The sequence below is a fragment of the Hyla sarda genome, chromosome 4 (assembly GCF_029499605.1).
Source record: "Hyla sarda isolate aHylSar1 chromosome 4, aHylSar1.hap1, whole genome shotgun sequence".
NCBI classification, from domain to species: domain Eukaryota; kingdom Metazoa; phylum Chordata; class Amphibia; order Anura; family Hylidae; genus Hyla; species Hyla sarda.
Window position 1 is genome coordinate 336,910,439 of NC_079192.1, and position 27,308 is coordinate 336,937,746.

At 37.6% G+C, this 27,308-nt stretch overlaps 1 protein-coding gene and 1 long non-coding RNA gene across 13 annotated transcripts in view; one reads left to right on the plus strand and one right to left on the minus strand.

The window, feature by feature from the left end:
- The window catches only part of LOC130369634 (uncharacterized), a 55,892-nt gene extending 33,447 nt beyond the window's left edge, over positions 1-22,445 (minus strand). The window contains exon 1 of the long non-coding RNA XR_008843070.1: positions 22,286-22,445. This is a non-coding gene — a long non-coding RNA (uncharacterized LOC130369634). The remainder of the gene's footprint in view (positions 1-22,285) is intronic.
- The window catches only part of TENM2 (teneurin transmembrane protein 2), a 2,592,228-nt gene that overhangs the window by 1,765,407 nt on the left and 799,513 nt on the right, over positions 1-27,308 (plus strand). The window lies entirely within an intron of this gene.

The following is a 27,308-nucleotide window of genomic DNA, read 5'->3' on the forward strand; positions in this document are numbered from 1 at the left end:
GCCCAAAACTTGATGAATCTCCTCCTTTGTTCCAGAAGTCTTGTGGTTTCTTTAAATACAAGCTTTTTCCTTTCAAACAAGCCATACTTTTTCAGTGCTTTTCTAATTATAGTTGCTTAAACTTGAACATTTCCCATGCTAACTGAGGCCTGTAGATTCTGATTTGTAGCTTTTGGGAGTTTTTTTTGCAATGTCTTTGAGCATTGCTTAAAGGGGTACATTCAGGTTCAGAATGCTGGTTTCAGATTGCCATGGTCATGACGTCACGTCCTCTCAATTCAGGGAGGGGGTGTGATGAAACCGGCGTTCTGAACATAAATGTTCAGAACGCTAGGCTGGAAATTGCAGGGGGTCCCAACGACTGATCCCCCCGCGATCAGAGATCTTATTCCCTATCCTTTGGATAGAGGAATAAGATGTCTAGGTGCGGAGTATCCTTTCAACCCCTTAAGGACCAAGGACATACCAGTACGTCCTGAGTCCTCTCCCTTACTACAACAGCCAGGACCCATGGCTAATAGCGTGCAGCACTGATCGCGGTGCCGCACGCTATTAACCCTTTAGACACGGCATTCAAAGTTGAATGCCGCGTCTAAAGTGAAAGTAAATCAATGCCGGTTAGCTAAGGGAGCTGTGCGGGATCGCCGCGGTGAAATCGCGGCATCCCAAACAGCTGTAGGACAGCAGGAGGGTACCCTTACCTGTCTCCTGTTGTCCGATTGCTGATTGACTGCTCAGTGCCTGAGATCCAGGCATGAGCAGAAAAACGACAGAATCATTGATCTATGTTATTCTATGGGATAACAAAGATCAATGCAAAAGATCAGTGTGTGCAGTGTTATAGCCTCCTATGGGAGCTATAACATTGCAAAAAAAAGTGAAAACTAAAGTGAATAAAGATCACTTAACTCCTTCCCTAATAAAAGTTTGAATCACCCCCTTTTCCCATAAAAAAAACTGTGTAAATAAAAATAAACATATGTGGTATCGCCGCGCGTGGAAGTGTCCACATTATAAAAATATAAAGTTAATGAAACCACGCGGTCAATGGCGTACGCGCAAAAAAATTCCAAAGTCCAAAATAGTGTATTTTTATTCACTTTTTATATCATGAAAAAATGAATAAAAAGCGATCAAAAAGTCTGATCAATAAAAAAAATGGAACCGCTAAAAACTACAGATCACGGCACAAATAATGAGCCCTCATACTGCCCCATACGCGGAAAAAAAAATATAGGGGTCAGAAGATGACAATTTTAAACGTGTACATTTTCCTGCATGTAGTTATGATTTTTTCCAGAAGTACGAAAAAATCAAACCTATATAAGTAGGGTATCATTTTAATCTTATGGACCTACAAAATAAAGATCAGGTGTCATTTTTACCGAAAAATGTACTGCGTAGAAACGGAAGCCCCCAAAATACACAAAATAGCGTTTTTTCTTCAATCTTGTCACATAATGATTTCTTTTTCCGTTTTGTCGTAGATTTTTGGGTAAAATGACTGATGTCATTACAATGCAGAATTGGTGGCGCAAAAAATAAGCCATCGTATGGATTTTTGGGTGAAAATTGAAAGAGGTATGATTTTTTAAAGGTAAGGAGGAAAAAATGAAAGTGCAAAAACTGAAAAATCCCGGGTCCTTAAGGGGTTAATCTTATCTTGGGGTGAATTTGCAGAAATATCCACTTGTTGCAAGATTGTAACTTGACTTGTTAGTTTTCTCACTGTAAAACGATTGACTTTTTATTTGGAAATGGCCATATCACCCTACCAGATTGATCAGCGACTATTGCTTCTCCTAGATCATTGCTGATGTCTTACCTACTTGGCATTGTGTTAACACATGCCTGAATATGTGCTTTTATATTTTATAGAGGTGGTCATACTTGCTTATGGTCACTTAAGCAGCACTCTGATGCCACTTACCCTCTTTATTCCTATAGAAGAAGTAATGGTGTACTTAAGTTTTTTACACTTTGCTTCTGCATTTGGCCTAGTTTTTTTGCAAAATAAATGACACAGAGTCAAGTGTCATTGACTATTGGTCATATGAGGTTATATATGAGCATATACATAAAACTATAGAATTCAAAGATAACATAGTTATGACTATAGGTTGCAAAAAATCATTAAACTGCAACATCCTGTACTGAAGTTTGCAGTAATGGTTTGTGTCTGCCATCTTATGACATAAGTAGGTGCTGGAGAAATTTCGCCCTGAATACTGTTGTTCCAAAGTGGACACCAAATGTTTACTTCTCTACCCATTTTAGGAAAATGGGAACAAAAAGGCAAAAACATTTTTGCCTGGTCTGATTTATAAACAGCGTATTGAAGATACCAGTAAACACTTTTTAGTCAGCTAAATTGCTAGTTGAATGTGTTCTCTATCTCAACTAAATGAAGTCATTATAATCTTTAATTTGTGGATACTTCTATACCCGGTCTAGGAGAAAACAAGCAAAATGACGGGAATTTTTGCCCAGTCTGTTTCATAAACATCCATCTGATACCAGTAAAAACATTTTAATTAGCTAAATTACTAATAATTTGAATGTGTTCCCTATCTTACCTATATTAAGACTGTATATTCTTTAATTAAAATATATCTTAATGCAGAGAATTACCATAGCATTTAGTGTGTATCTTATAATTTGGTAACCCATGAGATTAATAACTCTCCCAGTATCAACAACAAGAACGAGATGGAATATTTTGGGACTGTAAACAGAATGTGCGAATCGATATTTGCTTAGCGTTCATGGTAGGTGTACTAGAAAATCAACCATACTCTGGTGATTAGCATCCACTCCAAACTTAAGATGCTCTGGGGTTTTAAAATTACCATAGGAATTAATGTAATCTTTTTAAAGGACTTAAAATATGGTAATAAACATACAACGTACCAGCACCTGCAGTTCAAGGTACCAAAGTTATTAGAGATGGATATAATTATATTTTTTACAGCAGGGATCTAGAAAACAAATTGTCATGAATATGGATGAGCTGATTCTTCATTTACGATCCTATTAACTAAAGAAACTTTTGCTTAATGTTTCAGTAAATTTCAAGTTGTTTTCTATCTATTTTTAATACACTTTGTTCATTACATCAACAAGAAACACTTGGGTTTTGGCAACAATCTGAAGAAACTTGATATATACATTACTTTGAGTTGCTTCTCTACTGGGAAATTTAATCAACTTATTATTTGTCAAGTCACATAACAGCATATTAATATTTGATCATGGTAAATTCATGAAAGGGGGTAGTTTACCTGACTTCCAAATTTAGATGAGCTACACACTGAAATGTAGCTTTTTGTTTGAACCACATAAAGAAGTAGTATGAAAGATGGATTTATTTTGTATCAATGAATGGCTCTTATATAATGATGATTTGGAGAGTTTTCAGAAGCAATATGCAGTAGATTGTAGACAAAATACTGAATAATCATTATATTTTAATGTAGGAAGGATATCAACATAGAGGATTTATTCATAGCACAACATTTAAAAACATGGCTGCACCTTTCCACAAACGATACCACACCTGTTCATGGGTTGTGTCTGGTATCGCTATTCAGCTCAATTGAACTAATTGGGCCTGATCTGACAAACTGTGACAGGTGTTGAATAGTATATATATTTAAATATTAATTTATTATTTTTTTTCATATATGTTTTTTTTTTCTTATTTTGTGTAGGCTGATTATTGCATTCAAGCTAATTATTATGTTTAGACTCATTCTGTTTGTGGATGTTATTTTCAATCATAAGAAAAAAATCACCCAATTTTTATGCAAAAACATCTGTAAAAGACAGCTTTTTTTAATTGCATTTTTTGCAAAAATTTGCCTATGATGTGCTATATGTCTGATTTCTAATATGTGACATTTGTGCTTAACAGATACATAGGTTTCTGTAAAAAAAAAAGCGTGGCTAAAATTGTAGTTTGTATTTTTTTTTAAATAAGATAACACAAACCTCTTGTCACGATGCCGGCTGGCAGGAGGTGGATCCTCTGTGCCAGAGAGGGATTGGCGTGGACCGTGCTAGTGGACCGGTTCTAAGTCACTACTGGTTTTCACCAGAGCCCGCCGCAAAGCGGGATGGTCTTGCTGCGGCGGTAGTGACCAGGTCGTATCCACTAGCAACGGCTCAACCTCTCTGACTGCTGAAGATAGGCGCGGTACAAGGGAGTAGACAGAAGCAAGGTCGGACGTAGCAGAAGGTCGGGGCAGGCAGCAAGGATCGTAGTCAGGGGCAACGGCAGGAGGTCTGGAACACAGGCTAGGAACACACAAGGAAACGCTTTCACTGGCACAATGGCAACAAGATCCGGCGAGGGAGTGCAGGGGAAGTGAGGTATACATAGGGAGTGCACAGGTGAACACACTAATTAGAACCACTTGCGCCAATCAGCGGCGCAGTGGCCCTTTAAATCGCAGAGACCCGGCGCGCGCGCGCCCTAGGGAGCGGGGCCGCGCGCGCCGGGACAGGACCGACGGAGAGCGAGCCAGGTACGGGAGCCGGGGTGCGCATCGCGAGCGGGCGCCACCCGCATCGCGAATCGCATCCCGGCTGGAGGCGGTATCGCAGCGCACCGGGTCAGTGGATCTGACCGGAGCGCTGCAGTAGCGAGAGTGTAGCGAGCGCTCCGGGGAGGAGCGGGGACCCGGAGCGCTCGGCGTAACACCTCTGCACTATTCTAGATAGCTAAAAACTTGATGGCCCACATTTATCATTGTCTTGAAACTGTTTATTTGCGTCTAAAAAAGGGGCAAAAAGGAGCAAGCACGTTTTTTTGCGCCTTTTTTCCCCCCTTTTTGCTTACACATTTCTGCTGATTTTGAGTTGCAATCCACTGATTTTGGCAATAGACATGATATGGAAGGGATTTATCATTGCACCTTTCAGTGGCGCAAAGCCACTGACAAGTTTCTAAAACTACACGAGCCCAGACATGGTGTAACTTTTTGGTATATGTGAAGACAGAAATTTCAGAAAATGTGACCTGCACAAAATTTATCAAACGCTCTTTGACCATTTAATAATTTGGTGCTCCTACACATTACCAGCACACAAAAAAAAGGTGTCAAAAAATGCTTCACTTACACTACAATGATAAATGTCGGCCGATGTGTTGCTTTCTGTTTCAATCCGACGTGCAGCTCCAAGTCCTTTCACTCCCTCTCCCACATGGAATTGCAGTAGTCCTGTAGGCTTGCTTTAGCTGAGTGGAGAGGGAGTGAAATGATATGTTCCCTTTAAAATAAATGCAAAGTGTAGGGTGATGAGTTGTGCTTGATGACATAAATTGGTGTAAATTTTTTCTGAAAAAGTATATTTTAGAAAATTAAAATTAAGCCAAGCTTTAAAACACAGGACTGATCTGTTTTTTATTTTTTATATTTTTTTTATTTTATTTTTATCCATCTAAAATTGTGTCCACTTTTGCAAATGCTTTCTGGCTGGATTCAGTCAAACCTGCTACCTTGCTGGATGCTCAAAAGCACGGTGTTAATAGAGCCTAAGGGTGCATGCACACCACATGCGTTGACTTAACCGTATGCATTGACTTAACATTGTAAACCGTATGTCAAACGCATCATCTGGTTTAGTCCGTTTTGCATCATATACAGTTTTGTCCGTTTTTTTACCCGTACACAAAACCGTAGTCTACCATCTTTTTGGGTCCGGCTGAAAAACTGTATTAAACCTTCTACATTTTTTTTTTTTTAACCTGGGAGTCAATGGGAGCCGTACAGAACCATATGTGCATATGGTTCCATCCAGTTTTCACAGTTTTTTTTTCTTGGAATTTCAATCAAGCAAGTGAAACTTTATTCAAAATGGAGTGAAAAGTTACAAATTTATAAGTTTTTTTCTTAGAAAATGGATTCAACTGGACAACATTTTTCAAACCGTACACGGTTTTTAACTGTATGAAGGTTGAAATTTGTACACACGTTTTGATAGAGTTTAGTCAGGTTTTGCAGAATCCGTTTTTCATCAAAAACCTGATACAGGAACTGTATTGCAAAAACGTGGTGTGCATGCACCCTAAGATTAGTTACTTTCTAATTCTCTGTCTTATTAGCCAGTCTTAAGTCATGTGACCATACTTGATGTTCATCTCCCGCAGTAGCAGATCTGTGTTGTGCCTGAAGTCAGCGTCGCGAGTACACACTATCTACAGCACTGTGAAATGACAGAGGAATATAGGGAGCTGTAGTCCTTTACATTGTAATCAAGTGAAAACAACAGTATAGTACACTCGTGGGCAAGATAATAAAAATGAAAAATAACTACTACTAAAATATGGTGGCAATGCCTGGTGAGCATTTGCACACATACATTATATAGTATAAGTACTGTTCTGTGTTTTTTAAATAGTGTGGACCCCAACATTTTAACTATAATATGAAGGCTGCAGTTTATTAAAAAAAAAATGTGTGGAAAAATTAGGTGATTCTTTTTTTTAATCTAAGCTGCTAATAGTGAAGGTTTTAAATTATGGCTTTAAGATTTTTTATGTGATCCCCTTACCCATCCTCATTATCCATACTGTATCATAAGTGAAATAATGTATGAGTCCGGTTTGCTCTCTTTCCAAAACAACATTGCTAACAGGGCTCTTCCTGTGTTAGTGCTAGCTCCTCTAAAGTACATTTGTCAGCATGTTTCAGACCGCATTCATCTGTTAACTTGGATGTCATCAGAGCTGTAGGAACAGACAATGCATACTAGACAAAATCCTATGCATTATCATTAAGAAGGGAGAGAATTCATTCAACTTCTGCACAGAATAGAAATAGTGTATCTCCATATACATATTTCTAATCCACAGTCAGTCATATTGCTAATGGTTCAGGAAAAGATCCGATTTTCTATGATTTTTATCTCAAATATATTTGTGATCGCAAATAATGTTCAGTCAACTTGTAAATAAAAGCTCCACCTTAAATAAATTAAATTCAAAGGCTACTATATTGTTTTCTTCTCCTTTTTAGTTCTTTTTTCATTTGTAATTTGTTATGTGTCCCCATTAGTTTATGCTCACATGTGACACATTTATGAGTACTGCTGCCAACCAGCTCAGCTCTGGTCTTGCCACTGAAATTAAGAAAATCTAAAATAGCTGTGCACCATGAAGGGGACTCATAAGGGCACAATAACAGCAGTGGGATCACTGATATCACACTGTTACCACTATCAAGGTTAATCTGAAACAATGGCAGTTTTTTTTTTTTTTTTTTCTTTTCAACGTACAGGTATGCTTCACTTAAAGAGAGAAATGCAAAAAGTAGCAATAGTTACAAAAACTGACATGTACTCTTATTATGTTCCTCCTTAGCCTGATTTATATAAAGTGTTTTAACATTGTCTTATTGTATAATGTTGTTTTAATTTTTTTTTTATTACAGTCCATATTACTACATGCATGGTACAATCCCATTAATACAATAGAAAATCCTATGCTTGGCAACAAAAGCTGCCATATGCTGTAATCAGGTGATATTCCAGGTTTGCATTTCTCGCAGCTTGCATTATACTGTGCATGTTATAATATTGCAAAGCCAAATACCAAAACCCCAGGGCACAAAGCCCGGGGCACAAAATCCCTTTAGGGACAACCCTTTTTAAAATGTAACTTTTATTGTATATAGTTATTTTAAAAATAGACCTGTATATACCATGTGACAGTGATTAAAACTTAAGTGTCACAGAACCAGTTGTGCATATAAATGGGGATAAACCCCTAGTTATTGGTTTGTGGGGAACTGCAGTTTCCCCTATATCTGGTAACTGTGGCACAGATTAAAATCACAGAATTTGCCCCCCAGAATTTGAGAGGGGGGCAAATTCTGTGATTTTAATCTGTGCCACAGTTACCAGATATAGGGGAAACTGCAGTTCCCCACAAACCAATAACTAGGGGTTTATCCCCATTTATATGCACAACTGGTTCTCTGGCACTTAAGTTTTAATCATTGTCACATGGTATATATCGGTCTATTTTTTTAAATAACTATATACAATAAAAGTTACATTTTAAAAAGGGTTGTCCCTAAAGGGGTTTTGTGCCCCAAGCATTGTGCCCTGGGGTTTTTGTATTTGGTTTATTAAGTGATCCCTGGACCTTTAGGGGATCATTGTGGTAAATTTTGTTATAATATTGAACATAATAAAAAAATAAAAAAATCATAACATTTTCTCCAATATTGAGAACATGAAATCATACAATAAGACAATGCTATTAGGATTGTATGTTAATTGTTAACATACATTTATTGAAGGATAAGGAGGAAAATAACAAAACATTATTTAAAATAAAAAAGCTTACTAGACTAGAAGTTCTACCATATTAGGACTTGGTAATCTTGAATAGTGTTAATTATATTGAAATAGTTTTTAATAGATAAATCATTTTCTATAAATGTTAACACAAATTAAAGATGTTTTGCTCTTAGAAGGAGAATACAAGGTCATTCTGGACATTTTATTTTGCACTTTATGTTTTACTATCTCAGAAGCATTCATTTTTTCTTCTTTTTTCATCTTTTTATATGAAGGATTTAACCTGCTTTTACGAGTAGAAGCTTTATGCAGTCTCTGAAAGCAGTTTGTTGCCCTTTCTGTCCCTAATTATAAAAAAAAGACATTTTGATAACTTTGATTGACAGAAAGGACAGTTTTTATACTCAAGCTTTAATCTGTGGAGCTTGTTCATTTTCATATTTATGCTTTCTCTACTTAATACCCGAGATGTGCAATGGAGCGAAACGCAACCTGCAAACATGAATGATAATCACGCACAGTTTATCTGCATACTGTAAAGATTTCTTAAAAATCAGTTATAGGAAGGCTGTCCTGCTTAGTGCTTGTTTATAGAACTTGTCACTTAAGGAGCATTTAGAAGGTCTGAAACTGTTAGTGTGGAATTAATCCCTGTAGCTCTATTAGAACATCTGGTTAAATAAATTCAGGGATGTGAAAAATCCACTGCTTAGCTTTTTCAGAGCAATGAGCAAAATAAAACAAAACCAGTATTAAAATAACACCAGTCTACAAAGCATTCAGTGGGAAAACAAATACATGCAACTTTTTGATAAAACAAGTTTCCTGTGTTAGTTTATAATGACTCAAAGTAGCTGTGTACACGCTGAGGCAAACACATGCCCTTGTTTTCTGAATTATAGCCTGCTGCCCTCATTTTATCAGTGAATTATTTACATTTCAGCCATTCATTTTTTCAATATCCAACAACTTAAAAAATAAAAAGACAGAAGTGTATAACTACCAGTGTATGGTCATAGCAGCTAAGGCCCGGCAACCAAGTAAGCCCACCACCAGCTGCACCTTTACACCTGTGAAAAGACTACTTACTGGCCCTCATTTACTAAGTTAAAATTCACTAGTTTTTGTTGGGTTATTTTGGCGCATAGTGGCCCTCATTTACTATTGCAATCCCGCCATGTTTTGTTAGGTTGTGTGCCAAATTCTGGTGCATTGCACGATAAATTCTGTCTGCACCAGAATTTGTGCCAGAATTTGCACCAGAATTGAAAAAAAAAACATACGAACTCTCCATTTTACTAAGAAAATAAAAAAATGGGCGTGGTCATCAGGGAAAGGGGTGGGGTCACCAGAAAGGGGAGTGTTTCTGACATTTTCACAAAAAAAGCTACATATTTACTAGGGTTTCCACAGAAAATTTGGTGGATTTCCCCTGAGGAAAACCCTACAGATTAGAGCATGTGTAAAAAAAAGGAAAATGTAGGGAAAAGTGGAAAAAGTTGGGAAACCTTAGTAAATACCGTGGAAAAAAATTGTAGGGAATTAAAACCCACAAAGAAACCTACACTCCACTCTTAGTAAATCAGTGTCAGTGTCTGTGACATGGCTGCGCTAGTCTATGCCAGACAAATTTGACAAACATGTATTGTGAGAAGCCTTAAAAAGGGGGCGTGGTCAGCTGGAAAAGGGGAGTGGTTTTACAACTGACCTGTTTACTATTGAATTCACAGAAAATACTGTGAATCAATGACTGGGAATTCCACCTAGGAAAAGAGGATCAGAAAATGTTCCCGATATGAAAATCTGTGAATTGCCATAGTAAATAGAGTGGAATCCTGCAAGTCTGAAAGAACATTTCACACTAGTAAAACCCAACACTCTTAGTAAATGTGGGCCATTGTATGTATTCTTTGGCTATTGTTCACACCTTGTCCTGTGTCTGAAATATTCTGTTGTATTATTGTATTATTTTCCATTATTTGACATAATTATTTTTATTAGTGTTCTAATAGAATATATTAACACATACTTCTTTTGAATCAGTCTGAAGAGAAAAGTAAATAAAAAATATACTAAAGTACTACATCTGTCTAATAGTAGACAACAATATTTTTAAAAGCTTCCTAAAACAAATTCCATGTTTTTTTTTTTTTTTTTTGCAGTATACAATTTTATATATATGCAGCTAATGCCTATATATATCTGCAGTAGTGACATGTTTACATTAACTTTGGCCACATTCACGTTTGCATTTCTTAGGTTCTCCAACTGATCCAGGAAAAGGAGTTGATGGCCTATCCTTAGGATAAGCCATCAATGGCTAGATTGCAGAGCGCCAACCCCATGGCACCCCCTCCAATCAGCTGTTTGGGCGAGCTCAACACCTAGTTATAAACACAGTGTGTAGAGGGTTAAGCCTTGGCTCCCTACATTGTGTAGTGCCCATGATCAATCAATGTTTCCTAGAAAACTACTTTAATATGTCAATCATTGACCACAATAATAAACTGGTTTGATTTAATTAATGAAGACCAATATAGATGGATGCACTTTAGCAGAGTTTGGGTCCCATAGGAATAAATATATTCTCTCCTGATCATTTTTTTTATTAATAATTACAACACAAAAATTATTTCCTACACTAAGAGGGTGTTACTTTTGTGTTCTGGAGGATTTTAGCCTTATTTGTGGTTGACTATTTGTACAGTGCACAGACAGCGTGTAAACTTTCTGTGTGGACTGTCACAGCGGTTTGTTACTCATCTAATATTGTTTTGACTTCTGACTGGAAGTGGTACGTCAAGTGCACTGTTTTCTTTAGATGCTACAGTGATTGAAAGAATATTGCTTCTGATGCCTGGAAGTGGGATTGTAAACATAGTGTAATAGGGGCATTTAAGCTGTCAGCTAGCAAAGTAATATGTCAGTTATCTTTATATAAATATACAAGTATTATGTCCTTGGGTTGTATTTGAACAATCTCCTTTATAGTTCATCTCTTGTCTATCTTGAGTCATATATTGCTCTACATTCATTACATCTGCAAAAGCTATAAGTATGGAAGCATGCATTTTACAGATGTGTATAGTTGGAGCTAAGATTGCTTGGGCTTCACCATTGCTAGCATATTTTCCGAAAGGAATGCTAGGCATTGATCATATATGTACCAGGAATATCCCAAGTCTATCGAATTTACCTTTTTGTAATTGATATTAAATAAAATGTTTATGCTTTGGGAATGTCACAGATTCTGTGACATCTGACTAGTTATAAGGGAACAAGTGATTGGCTCCACAGTCCCTTTACTAAAAAGAAAGCACTTGATTCTGCTTGGCCATTTAGCCATTAAGGACATTTTGTTCAACATACAGATACTTCAGCCAAATGATCAGCCATAAGTCATGTAGTCAGTAGTGGGTGTCCCCATAAAATTGTGTCTTGAAATTCTCTACAATGACTTGCTGGATGTTCATAAAGAATCTTCTGTAATTGCCTTATACTAACTGTAAGCATGACAACTCAATGCTCTGCTTGCATCTGTTCCCTGAACTTACCTAAATGATGACCTTCCTGCAGACTGGCCTGTGCTGTTAATGGTAAGCTATGTGTTTCTGTAACTCAGTAGCTTCTAAAACAGCAAAGCTTAGACTGTTACGCTGTTAATACAGCTCCCATTGACTTTTATGTCAACTGCATATAAAAGCCACTTTGTAGTTTTTGGCCTTCTGGCCATCTTTGGATGCGGCATTCAGTCCAGACAGGGTTAAAGGGCCCTAGATTTTGAGATAGGTTTTGATCCCAGATGAGAGACACACATCTATAACCATTAAAGGGGTATTCCAGGCAAAAACTTTTTTTTTATATATCAACTGGCTCCGGAAAGTTGAACAGATTTGTAAATTACTTCTATTAAAAAATCTTAATCCTTCCAATAGTTATTAGCTTCTGAAGTTTTCTGTCAATGATGATGTCACGTCTCGGGAGCTGTGCATGATGGGAAAATATCCCCATAGGAGCTGCACAGCTCCTGAGACGTGAGTCATCAGAAAGCAGTTAGACAGAAAACAGCAACTCAATTTCAGAAGCTAATAACTATTGGAAGAATTAAGATTTTTTTTAATAGAAGTAATTTACAAATCTGTTTAACTTTCCAGAGCCAGTTGATATATAAAAAAAGTTTTGTCCTGGAATACCCCTTTAATGACATATCCTGTAGATATGCCATAAATGTCCCAGATGAGAATACCCCGGTACCTTGTCTGTATAATTTTGTAATAGGCCACTGTGGTTGGCATTGCAGTACAGAGATTAATTTGGATAGCACTATATAACTATTTTATTTGTGTATGAATTTTTTAGAGATTAAATGGTACTCTTGATTAAGTAAATATTTAACCAGCAAATGTGCAAAATGTTTAGAACTAAAAAAAACAAAAAACGAAACAGATAGGCGTCAATATAAGTTTTTACTTGATAACCTAGCAGGTTTTAATGTGTACCTGTTAGCAACCAAAAAAAACAAAAATAAAAAAAGAGGCTAACACACATGTTGATGTTGTCGCTGTTGTTTCCTGTTGCATTGCTCACTAGAATTCCTGTAAGCACCCCTTCTATTCTACTCACAGACTTTTCATTGTCTTGCATGGAGGGGACTATCCTCTAGGCAGTGATGACGTTTCCTTCACATGCCATCTCTGAACTCCTTCCTCCTCACTATACTGTGCAGGGCTGTGTTGCGAAAGCACGTACACCCCTACGTCCAATCACTGCTCACTATTGTTCTCCCCTCCTTTCTTTGTACCTATTCACATCATTTACATGCTGTAAGCACATCTAGAGCTGGACAGGCACAGCATACTTATTGGATATCACTGCTTCTTACTGCCGGTACCCAGGCTGCAGAACAATCAGGACAGGTCAATGGCAAGCTTGAATGAGAATCTCTAGTGGTGACCAATATTCTATTGGTGGTGAGCTATATTCTATTACATGTAAGTGTTTTGCATAGTGACAGGCCCCATCTAAGGTTTATGAGCTCCGTTTTTCTGGTACTGCTGCTATTTTTTTTTTACATTCACTTTCAAAATGTACTTGTTAACTTCTTATTTTTATTAGCAAAACAATGTCAATGGATCTTTTTATCCTCAGCATCCTGTACATTTTATAATGTGACAGTTTTAGGTGCCCCGGTGTCATGCAATCTGGGCCTTCTCACCCCGGTTATTTCATTCTTACCTATAATTTGTTTGGGAAAGTATAAACTAAACAAATAGATGGGCAAAAAACATAGCAGTTATATTATAGAAGTTCACACAAAGAAAGAGTATATGCTAATAGATGGCGTTACATTGTAACCAGCTCATTGATTCTTACAGTTTTCTTCTATGTGACAATCTTACAAAAAAAAGTTGCTTCTAAAGAATGATGCTACGTGCAATAGAATTTCATTTTCTCCAGCAGCCAGTGCTTTAACCATAGGTAAATACTCGCCTTTCATGCACAGAGCTATATCCTCATTATGATACCAAGATAAAATGCCACTTTCCTTTTCCACTCATGATGGGGAAAAATTTAAAATAGAAAATGTTACATGTGTACTTAAGTCTCGGTGAAGTGATGATAATGTGAGCGAGGAATGATATGTTTCTTAAGAGCCTTCTATAAAACCATTCAGACCCCCCCCCCCTCTTATAATTGGGTAGACAATCTGCTCCTACCATTACGCACACATAAGTGGTGACCTGTTTACACCCATACCATGCTGTTTGTGAAAAAGCTGCAAATGACAGAAATCAATTTAGAGGATCTGATAATCATAGAGAAAACTCTTATATTCTTCTGGTTCATTATTAGACTCTTTCTAGTCTTACATGAAAGGTGGAATATGAATCAGTGAAAAAGAGAGTCAAGGGTAAGGGGGGAAAGTTCACTGGGCTTCAATCTGTAGGATGAACATTTCAAGCTCTTATTCCCATTACAGTTTATTTAAAAGCAAACAAGAGCCAATTTGTTGGAACAGCACATACACACTTCTACTAGTAGAATCTATACATCATACAAGGAATAAGAAACCTGTTGAATCTGGGAATTCATTAGTATTTTGGATGGAGGCTGATGGTTAATTACCTGCATCCTGTAATTGTTTAAATACAATAACGTTTTATATATACCGGTATATCAGGCCATGTTTAAACTTCAAGAAGCACTCTGCTTTGTTTAGGGTGTTTTTGCTGATGCTGTGCACGTTCTATCTCTAGTTCTACAGGGCCATCTGTTTCATTCCAGCACAGCTACATCCATATGTTTCAATACTGTAACTGGGTCATGTGAGAAACAGCGTGTCCTGCAGAAATTGCTGAAAAATTGCAATATTTTACTGCATTTGCACACAATGTTGTATTTTTGCTGCATTGTTGAAAAATTGCACCAAAAACAAAGAAGCTAAAAAAGCAAAAAAAAATCTGGAAAAAATGCAACATGTAAATATAGCCAGAAGAATCCAATCTTCATAAAACATCTAAGTGGGGATTATAGGTCAAACCATTTTCTCTTTATGGCAACATTTCTCTAAAACATTTACTTTAAAAAAGAAAATACATAAAAACTGCACATGATATGACTTAAGACTCTATTTATCTGGAGTCTAGCCAGGTAATTAGATCACCAGGGGCAGTAATGAGACTCTACCACCCCTCTCTGCAAAGCTAGAGGATTTATAAAATATTTAGGCTGCTTTAGAAAATAATTTCAATGATAGAATTGGAGGCAGTATGGTTGAGAAATCATGCATGGCATACCCGCTTAAACAGGGCATAAACAAGAAACTCAAGATTATTCTCTAATAATAGCATATGCTGCACTATATAAGCAAAAAAAAAAAAATCCAGGAATGCTTCTTTCAGGCTGTATATATCATTGAGAGCCACTACAGTGGCTCTACGGCCACTACAATCTTAATCCTTGTACTACAGGAAATATTTTTATATCCATTATGTTAATATAAAAAAAAAATCATTTTATCCCATTGAAAGTCAGTTTTCTTCTAAAACTGTTTAAATTATTTTAAAGTAATTTTTAATAGCGGCTAACAATCATGCTTTTATGATGCTTTTAAAGAGTGAATTGTGGAAAAGCAAACATACCCCACGGTCTAATTTTGATCCATTTCAACCAGTAATTGGCACAAAATCTTTCAGTCATTTTTCTCTGGCCTATTACCATAATTTGAATTTTTAATTGCATTTCATAATTACTTGTTGGAGTTAACAAAGAGCCTTATTTATTCAAGTGTTTACGAACACAAACCCAAATGTAACAAAAAGTAATTTGGAATTTATTGAGCTTGTTGAAACACTTTTAAAGGGGATTAGTAGGGGCTACTTATCATAGCCACAGTTGTGAGTTTGATTATCTGAATTTAATTTCATTCTCTAACTTCCATAATGTGTTTTAGTTTAGCTAAAACATTTCTTAGTTGAAATTATTAAGAAGGAAAGCCCCCACTATAAGGTTATACAATTGCATCTCTTCATAAATGTAAATTGTATCTGATTTCTCTATCCATTCTCCTATATTTAGTTTCTATAAAAAAAAAAGCATTGTTGTTAGTAAAAATGATGTTCTTTCCCATTCTGAATGTGACTTTATGTGAAACATATTGTTAGTCTGAGGCCTTCATGATTACGAGATCAATGGTGCTGAAAGGAATCTATACACGTTAGATTAAAGTTGAAGAAGTGGACAGTTTAACCCAAAGCATCCTTCATAGTGTGCAATTTAATAACAACTAATAATTGTAGCAAATTTTTGCAGACTGTTATCTTCCAAAAATAAGTCAGCTTAGTTTGACGTTTTATCAACAAATCTCAACAAGAAATAACATAACCAGTTAAGGATGCAGGGCGTACACGTACGCCCCCATTCCAGAGTTCTTAAGGACTCAGGGCGTACCTGTATGTCCTGAGTCCCGTTAAAGGGGTTTAAACCTTTCTCCCTACCGGAGAACGCTTTAAACCCCATGGGTCCCAACTTCTATCAGTAGTTCAAAGTTGATTGTGATCAAAGTTGAATGCGGTGTCTAAAGTGAAAGAAGACTATCCCGGCAGCTCAGTGGAGCTGATCAGGACTATCACAACAGAATCTCAATATCCCGATCAGCTTACTGGATGACAGGAGTTTCCTCACCTGCCTCCTGGCAATCTACTGCACCAATAACACTGACCAATGCTATGCTATGACATAGCATTGATCAGTTTATGCAGTCAAAAGTTTGCATGGTATAGCCCCCTGTGGGGGCAAAAAATAAAAGTAAAAAGTGTTAAAAAATAGAGAATACATGTGAATAAGCCCCCCCAATAAAAGTTTGAATCACTACGCTTTTCCTGTTTTTTTTTTATTCAAATAATGTAATAGAAAAAACATATGTGGTACCGCCGTGTGCGTAAATGTCCGAACTATTAAAATTTAAGGTTACCTAAACCGCACGGTTGATGGCGTACACGTAGAAAAATACCAAAGTTCAAAATAGTAAATTTCTGGTCACTTCATATACCATAAAAATATTAATAAAAAGCAATCAAAAAGTCCAATCAAAACGAAAATGGTAGTGATAAAAACTACAGACCACATGCAAAACATGAGCCCTCATATAGCCTCATACGCGGAAAAATGACAGGGGTCAGAAGATGACAATTTTAAACATACTAATTTTGGTGCATATAGTTATAATTTTTTTAAAGTAGTAAAATAAATTAAAACCTGCATAAACTGAGTATCGCAGTAACTGTATGGACCAACAGAATAAAGATAAGGTTCCAATTTTATCAAAAAGTGCACTGCGTAGAAACAGAAGCCCTAAAAATTAGCAAAATGGTGTTTTTTTTTTCATTTCACCCCACAAATAATTTTCTTTTGATTCACCACAGATTATGTTATGAAATAAGTAATGTCATTACAAAGTACAATTGGTGACACAAAAAACAAGCCCTTACATGGGTCTGTAGGTGCAAAATTTAACTTGTTATGATTTTTAGAAGCTGAAGAGGAAAAAACGAAAGAGCAAAAATGAAAATTGTTTTTATTCCTTAACCCCTTAAGGACTCAGGGTTTTTCCGTTTTTGCACTTTCGTTTTTTCCTCCTTACCTTTTAAAAATCATAACCCTTTAAATTTTCCACCTAAAAATCCATATTATGGCTTATTTTTTGCGTCGCCAATTCTACTTTGCAGTGACATTAGTCATTTTACCCAAAAATGCACGGCGAAACGGAAAAAAAAATCATTGTGCGACAAAATCGAAAAAAGAACGCTGTTTTGTAACTTTTGGGGGCTTCCGTTTCTACGCAGTGCATATTTCGGTAAAAATTACACCTTATCATTATTCTGTAGGTCCATACGGTTAAAATTATACCCTACTTATATAGGTTTGATTTTGTCGCACTTCTGGAAAAAATCATAACTACATGCAGGAAAATGTATACGTTTAAAAATGTCATCTTCTGACCCCTATAACTTTTTTATTTTTCCACGTACGGGGCGGTATGAGGACTCATTTTTTGCGCCGTGATCTGAAGTTTTTATGGGTATGATTTTGTTTTGATCGGACTTTTTGATCACTTTTTATTCATTTTTTAATGTTATAAAAAGTGACCAAAATACGCTTTTTTGGACTTTGGAATTTTTTTGCGCGTACGCCATTGACCGTACGGCTTAATTAATGATATATTTTTATAGTTCGGACATTTACGCATGCGGCAATACCACATATGTTTATTTATTTATTTTTTTACACTGTTTTATTTTTTTTATGGGAAAAGGGGGGTGATTCAAACTTTTATTAGGGAAGGGGTTAAATTACCTTTATTAACACTTTTCTTTTACTTTTTTTTTGCAGTGTTATAGGTCCCATAGGGACCTATAACACTGCACACACTGATCGCTCATCCTGATCACAGGCGTGTATTAACACGCCTGTGATCAGCATTATCGGCGGTTGACTGCTCCTGCCTGGATCTCAGGCACGGAGCAGTCATTCGTCGATCGGACACCGAGGAGGCAGGTAAGAGCCCTCCCGGTGTCCGATCAGCTGTTCGGGACGCCGCGATTTCACCGCGGCGGTCCCGAACAGCCCGACTGAGCAGCCGGGATACTTTCAGTTTCACTTTAGAAGCGGCGGTCAGCTTTGACCGCCGCTTCTAAAGGGTTAATACCGCACATCGCCGCGATCGGTGATGTGTGGTATTAGCCGCGGGTCCCGGCCGTTGATTAGCGCCGGGACCGACGCGATATGATGCGGGATCGCGGCGCGATCCCGCTTCATATCGCGGGAGCCGGCGCAGGACGTAAATATACGTCCTGCGTCGTTAAGGGGTTAAAGGGGTTATCCAGGAAAATACTTTTTTTTATATATATATCAACTGTCCAGAAAGTTAAACAGATTTGTAAATTACTTCTATTAAAAAAATCTTAATCCTTTCAGTACTTATGAGCTTCTGAAGTTAAGGTTGTTCTTTTCTGTCTAAGTGCTCTCTGATGACACGTGTCTCCGGAACCGCCCAGTTTAGAAGCAAATCCCCATAGCAAATCTCTTCTAAACTGGGCGGTTCCCGAGACACGTGTCATCAGAGAGCACTTAGAGGATTACTGAAAGGATTAAGATTTTTTTAATAGAAGTAATTTACAAATCTGTTTAACTTTCTGGAGCCAGTTGATATATAAAAAAAAGTTTTTTCCTGTATAATCCCTTTAAGGTGAAAATGGGCTGAGTCCTTAAGGGGTTAAGGCTTTTGCATTGCCCTTCCCATGGTGTACTGTACAAGAATCTAAAACCCACACTGTCTGGTTTATCAATAACAAACAATCACAGCTCATCCTTTATTTTACCATTAAAGGGGTACTCCGGCTTTGGACATTTTATCCCCTTTTATCCCCAAGCTCTCTGATCGGGAGGGGCCCACCACATTCAGACATCCGTGGGCCATCCCCCCCACGATCAGACATCTTTTAAATGTGTCTTATAATGTGTCTAAAGCCGGAATACCCCTTTAAGATATGAGCTGTGATTAGTTGTTTAGGGTAAAACCAGACGGCTTGGATTTTAGGCAAATTGATAATTCTGGCCCAATATTGTCTAGATATCTATATTTGTTTTATGTTGCAGATGACAATTTGCTGTATCTTGCTGGTCTTCGAGAACTGGTATTGAACAACAGTAATCACTGGGTAACTTTGCAGACATACTTTTCTCAATTAATAATATAACATAGCTAACATAGTAGAAACCCACATACAAATGCACCTCGTAATGTAACTGTAGTAATGCATTGATGTTTTACTCGTGCTAGGTTGGACAGGGTGACCCAGACTTACAAAAACTGCTTATTCTTAGACAGCGTTAACTTAGACTAGGCATTCTATGAATGCCCCAGATTCATCAAAGTGTATCCTACTGTCTGTAAACTGTAAACATGTTAAATATTAGCAAACTGTTTCAGAATCCTACACCAGAATCTTATGGTGCCCACTGTTGTATCATAAGCCACATTCCTTTTATCAAAACCACAACCCTTTCTACTAAGCCATGGGGGTGGGAGATTTATCAAAAACCTGTGCAGAGGAAAATTGGATCAGATTGCTTCTTCTATTTTTTTTTTTAAAAGGCCTCTGGAACTTAAAATTACCAATCGGACTAGTTGCTACAGACAACTTTTCCTCTGCACAGGTTTTGATACAGCTTCCCCTTAGTCCTTATTGGGTAGGGTAGAGCAGTGTCCACAAGACATGTAAACCATTACGTGGGTACAAATGATGTCAAAAACTTTGGTTCATGTACAGTAGTAAATCTACCTTTTTCTACATTTTGAAGGCATGTAGACATTCAGGTAGGCTATTAAAAGGGCTGTCCAGGATTAGAAAAACTCTGCCCTTTCTTGCAAAACAGCACCATTACTATCCCCAGGTTTTGTGTAGTACTGAAGCTCAGTGCCATTCACTTCAATGGAGCTGAGCTGCAATACCAGACACAACCTGTGGACAGGAGTGGTGCTAATTTTGCAAGAAATATGCAGTTTTTTTTCTAATCCTGGACAACCCCTTTAAAGATAACCAAGTAACAAACCCATTGTTGATACATCTGTGTAACAAAGTAAACATGTATAACATTAAAATGCAATACTTATAATAAATAAATAAAGTATGAGACATATGTACACATTTACAATGTAAAGATAATTAAAGCAGATGTCTCATTTGTTAGTGTAATCTGCCAATGCTAAGCTTATACATCAACCCACACAATATAAATTAGAGGATATTATGGACATCTGTCATGTCAAAACTTGTCAATTTCATAAATTGGCCCCCACAAATCTTGTATTGCTATCCTATGTACTATTCATATGAGAGAGAAAAACATATTGTGGTGATGGTAGCTGTTGGTAGTAGAGCACATTATCCTGAAAATTCACAGACTGTTCTTTTCAAAGTACAGTATATATAGGAGCCTAAATGAACACGTAATAAAGAAACTGGGTGGGAAAAATCCTAGCACAATAAAAATAAGTATGTAACACATCTTTGTATACTGTGTGTCTGAAGAGATTGTCCATGCTCAAAGAAAGTGGCCCTGATTTAGTAAGAGTTTGGGGTTTTTATTGTTGTGGAATATGGTTTCAGACTTGCATGATTCCTCTCTATGTACTATGGGGATTCACAGACTCACAGATCAGGAAAGTTTTCTGACCAGCTTTTTCTTGGTGGAAATTTCCAGCCATTTATTCACAGGATTTTCTATGAATTTAATAGTAAATAGGTTGGGTTGTGAGAACATGCCTTTTTCCAGGCAACCGCTTGTACAGTTTGACAGGTTTGCAAGGATTTTTAGGTGCTATGTGCCAAAAATCTGTTGCAGACACAAGCAGGTCGGGTTTACAGTAGTAAATCTGGGCCAGAGTCATGCTGGACATCCATAATAAAAGGAAAGTCATGTTGGGGACCAGGAAGGAGATAGTGTACCATACTGGGGACCAGTGATTCAATATATGATTTTTTTTGTTGCCTCATTATTTGTGTTTATTTTTGTACATGTTGCTCACTTTATTAGATCATTGAACCTACCTACTGTATAGTTTTTTCCTTGAGAAGACACCCCAAATTTGTTATGCTAATTTGGATGAAGCATATAATCAGATCTCTGTAAGGCAATTTGTAGCCCTATCCCACTGTTCTTTTGCACATATATAAACTTGTCACTCTATGCCCAACCTCTTTACCGAGCCTAGCCACAAGCTGCCTGACATTACCATAAACAGGGCTTTATAATTATTATAAACTAGAAGACCAGTTTTCCATAAAATCCATACCATCCACCTGTCAAGCACTGCTGCTGTTTTACCCAAATTACTGATTAGAAGGCCCAGGGAATTATTTACAGAGCTGAGGTTACCATGAAGGAAAATTTAAAAAATTAGAAGTGCTACAAACAAATTGTGCTGATTTACATGATATTTTACATTTTTATTTAGATAATATTATGCAGAGACAGCAGAAGTGTGACTTCCATTACTTGTGTACAAATATAGAAATTACGCCGGATGTTTCTAAGTCATTATTTATTTGTTCTTTGTACAAATTTACAAATCATGCAAATATTTAATGTACTTTGTTGTTATAAAAACATATTAACATGTACAATGTTACGTGTAACCAGTACATACAGTTAAATATATTTTTTGGTGGACAAGTACTCTTAAAGGGGTTGTCCAGTATTAGAAAATACTTACGTATTGCAGCTTACTTCCATTGAAGTGAAGACTGAGCTGCAGTACTACACACAACCTGTGGACAGAAAAGAAGCAGCATTTTTCTAATACTGTACAACCCCTTTAACTGGATAGTCTGAATTTTGCAAATGAAGATTCATTTAAATAGTAAAATATTCTGAACTCTTTGTTTTTGTGGCATCAGATGCAATTCGAGTTTACCTTTCCACTCTAGACATGCTCTTCCTGCAGAGGAATACTATATAGTTGTTCAGGTTCTGTCCTTTTACACGCCCCGGGTCCCTAGGGGTGGTGTGATGAATACGACATCCATGCATCGGGACTACTCTCCATATATTGTACCCACATTAAAGGGGCTCCATCGTTCTGAACACTTTGTTCAGAATGCTCGGAGGAGTGACTTGATGTCACAAAGGGGAATGGTCATGAAGTCACGACCACTGCCGCAGGAACCCAAGGTTTGTTTAGATTGCCGGGTGTTGCAGGAGATTGTGGGGGCCCCAACAGCGGGACCCCCACGATCAGACATCTTATCCCTTATCCTTTGGATAGGGGATGAGATGTCTAGCAGCAGAGTACCCCTTTTATGCTCCTCCCAAAGACAAGAAACTTTGATTTATGGAAGCATGGGAGAGTGATTTCCACTCTTCCCTCTTGTTCAATCAGTGGCGAGATTGTTGTACTGTTAAGAGTAGGGGAAGCTGGCAAATGTCTCTGATGGAAACGTCTCTTAAAGGGTCCTCCGGTGGAAAAAAAAAATTGGCAACTACAACAGGGCAACTCCACCATTTGTGGTACATAGAACCTCTAAAAGCACAGCTTTGGAAGTGCAAGAGAGATATTTGGGAAAAATAGCCTGCAAATGTGTCAGGACCATATAAACCCTGTGTAGGATCTCAAAGGGGTACTCCGGTGGAATTTTTTTTTTTTTTTTAAATCAACTGGTGCCAGAAAGTTAAACAGTTACTTCTATGAAAAATTTTTTACCCTTCCAGTCATTTTAAGCAGCTGTATGCTTTTTTGTCTTGTCCACAGTGCTCTCTGCTGACAACTGATGCCCACATCAGGAGCTGTCCAGAGCAAGAGAAAATCCCCATAGCAAACCTATGCTGCTCTGGACAGTTCCTGATACGGGAATCAGGTGTTAGTAGAGAGCACTGTGGACAAGACAAAAAAGAAATTCAAAAAGAAAAGAATTTTCTCTGTGGCATACAGCTGCTTAAAAGCACTGGAAGGATAAAGATTTTTTTAGTAGAAGTAATTTACAAATCATGACTACTGAGGAAAGGGTTACATTATACAACCCTGAAACGCGTCTAGTCGTTATCTACTGGCATAGTAGTACTTGAACTGTGCCCAAATTTTATGGCCAGTTACCCTTCATGAACTGTACCATCATTAGCGCTCTCACTCTGCTACCTACCCGGTTCAGCAGTTCAGATCCATCCCGGTTAACTATCCTGGTGTAGCCATCCTGGCTCTGACGTCAGACGCCGGCACCACGAGGTGAACTTCCAGCCCTCCAGTACATGGTCCTGTCTACCAACTAACAAAGCGGTGAGGAATACCAACTCCAGCGCACGCCAGCGCCAGCAGTCCCCGGACACCACTACGATCTTCGGCGCCTGCCAGCGCCTTAGCCGACAGCGACTGCCACCACGCTCAGATCCTACTGGACCAGGCTCACAATTGGAAGCACCGCACAGTGAACTGTGCACACCACGGACACTCAGCCATTGCGGGAGCAATATCCATCGCCTGAGTTACAATTTACAAACCGGTAACAATTTCTAATAGTACAGACTGTTTGCTACTGTATCTAAAAGGGACATATCTACCCTAAATATCTAGAAGAGCAACTCTCTAATATATTTGCATGGTACAGATCTTACTCTGCTATTTCATTCTATTATTCTATGCCAAGTTTATAGTTTTAATACTATTGCCTAATACATTGTTAGGTTGCCTTTTAATATGTATGTTCTTCTCACAAGGGCCCTGTGAGAAGTGTCGAAATCTTATCTATATTTTATAAATAAATGATAATTATTATTGAAGCACGATCCACGTATATTCATTTTATACTCACCTAGAAGGTCCGGGCTATATTGTATTTTTTGGTTTTCCTTTTCTAGCAATTAAGGTATAGTTGCTTGCCCAGTTTGACCTCGGTGCGTAATAGTTGTGAGCTGCACACACCTACATAGTTTTTTCTAATTTACAAATCTGTTTAACCTGGCACCAGTTGATTTAAAAAAAATATGTTTTCCACCGGAGGACCCCTTTTAAGATCCTATACAGGGTTTATATGGTCCCGAAACGTTTGCAGGCTATTTTTTCCACAGTATCTCCCCTGTGCTTCTGAGGGTGCGATTTTAGAGGTACTATGTACCACATATGGTGGAGTTGCCCTGTTGTAGTTGCCACCTTTGGACACAAAATGTTATACATGCTGGACAGTATTTTGCGTCCCTTATCGCATCCCTAGGATGCCCACGGACTGTCTCTTGGGCCGTAACCTTCTAGAATGAGATACTGTGTGTTTCGCCTTTGTCAGCTTATTTTATTGGCGGCCCGTATCTATATCGCCTCTCAATGGAAGGCCTCTACTTTGATAGCATCACATGTTATAGACCGTGTCAATACTATTATGCTGACTGAGAAGCTATCAGGGGAGATGTTGTGGACCACTTTGAGGCAGTTTGGGAACCCTGGTTGAGGTAACCTCATTGCACTAACATGTGCCACTGTTTGTCCATGTTTTAATGAGCCCTGTACCCTCTTCTTTTTTCTAGTTTAATTGGGGAGAGACCGATTGTATTTATATAATTGTTTTATGACTTATGTTGTTTTACTCGGGTCTCTGTAACTCATAATTTTCTTTATTGCACCGCTGTTTGTGCATGATATTGGTGTATTGATTTTCATTCTTTGCCTAATAGGGCTATTTTGCCTTTGCTTGTCTTGTACTGTGCTAACTTGTGCACTTCAATAAAAGCTTCATGGTTTGACTGTTAAATAGTAAAATATGTGTGGCATTTGTTGACTTCATGTCAGATTGGTAATCCTGAATACTTGTTAAATTGAGATATGTCATTCTGTTGAGGGATTATAGCAATGCTACATTATAAATATACTCTTTTTTCCTATTAGTGGAGAAAAGACGTTGCATGCAGTATTTTTTTTTTCTCTGTCCAAAAAATTTTTACGAACAGAAATGGATATAATTCATTTAACATTGAAGTCTATGGCAAATGGATGAGTCTTTAATGTCATCTGTTTGCATCTGTTTTTTCCAATTTGTTTTTGATCCGTTATTACTTCTGAGCATGCTCAGAGTACAAATGGATTAAAAAGTTATGCAAAAGGATGCCACTAAAATGGCATCCCTTTGCATCAGTTTGCATCCTTTTGTATCCGTTTGTTAGTATGGTCCATTTAGAAGCAATGTTGGGAGAGTAGCGGGATGGGAGAGAATGGCCACGTGAACCAACCTAAGATAACATTAACAATCCCCTGAGTTTTAAAAGAAGTGATTGACTTCTTGACTAATGCTTTAGTTATCTTAATAATCCTATAATGCAACATATAGAATATAGTAAAAAATATCTAACATTATAAACTAACTTCACTTATAGTGTTGCTCGCGAATATTCGCAATTCGAATTTTATTCGCATATTCGCGAATTCGCGAATATTCGCGAATATAGCGCTATGTATTCGTAATTACGAATATTCGTTTATTTATTTATTTTTTTTTTTTCACAGTACACATCACAGTGATCACCCCTCTCTGCTTCCAGCTTATGTGGTGTAAGAAAGCTCTAATACTACTGTGTGAGACTGGTGTGTGAATTTTCGCATATGCGAAAATTTGCATATGCTAATTTTTGCATATGCGAATTTTCATTTATGCGCATTTATGTATATGTAAATTTTCGCACATGTTAATTTGCGCACACGCGAATATTCGCATATGCGAAAATAAAACGAGAATATTACGAATATGCGAATATTCGCGAATATGACAAATATTCGTCCATATATTCGTGAATATTCGCGAATTCGAATATGGCCTATGCCGCTCAACACTATTCACTTATGGGACTTTAATAATGTCACCTACCATATATCCCGGCGTATAAGATTACTTTTTAACCCCGAATTTTCTTCTGTAAAGTCGGGGGTCGTCTTATACGCCGGGTATAGGGGTCCGGCATAGGAATACTTATGATTATCTGCCCGGGCCGGCTCCTGTGTTGGGCTACAGGCGGGGGCCGGCCAGAGCATGTAAAAACTAATTCATGTATACTAAAAACCAGGGTGCCTCCAGCTGTTGTGAAACTACAACTACCAGCATGCCCGGAAAGGCTGTCTACCAGCATGCCCGGAAAGTTGGGGATCGTCTTATACGCCCAGTCATCTTATACGCCGGCATATATACGTATACGGTAAGTGGTAGGTTATACTCACAGCAGATTAGCTGCATCATGAAAACCCATATTGCGTAACGAGCATGTGAACGTACCCTAAAAAGGTTTTCCCACCTCACTAAGTTCTTCCCTATCGACATGGAATGAATGGTGTGGATGACTTCTACCTGGCCAATGCTCTTTTTATTGTCTATGGGGCTGCCAAATAACATCCTTTCTGGTGCTTGTATTCTTTGTGTAGTAGTAGTTGGCATTCTCTTCTAAATGTTTTTACATGCTATATAACATAAATTGGTTTAGAAAAAGATGGTGCTCCTGGTGTTGTACTGTATATACACCCTGTTCCAAATTATTATGCAAATTCTATTTGTGTCACAAAGATTCAATATTTTGTTTTTCAGTTTAACTCATGGATGGTATTATGTCTCAGGGCTCTTTTGATCACTGGAAACAATCTCGGACACCTGTGATAATTAGATTGCCAGGTGAGCCCAATTTAAGGAAAAACTACTAAAGGTGGGTGTTTTATTAAGCAGAGCACCATTTTCAAGGAATATGAGGAAGAAAAAGGATCTCTCTGCTGCCAGAAAGAGTGAAAAAGTTAAATGCCTTGGACGAGGTATGAAAACATTAGATATTTCACGAAAACTTAAGCGTGATCATCACACTATTAAGAGATTTGTGGCTCATTCAGAGCACAGACGGGTTTGTGCAGATAAAGGCACATTGAGGAAGATTTCAGCCAGATCCATGCCTCAGATGAAGAGAGCAGCTGCTAAAATACCATTATA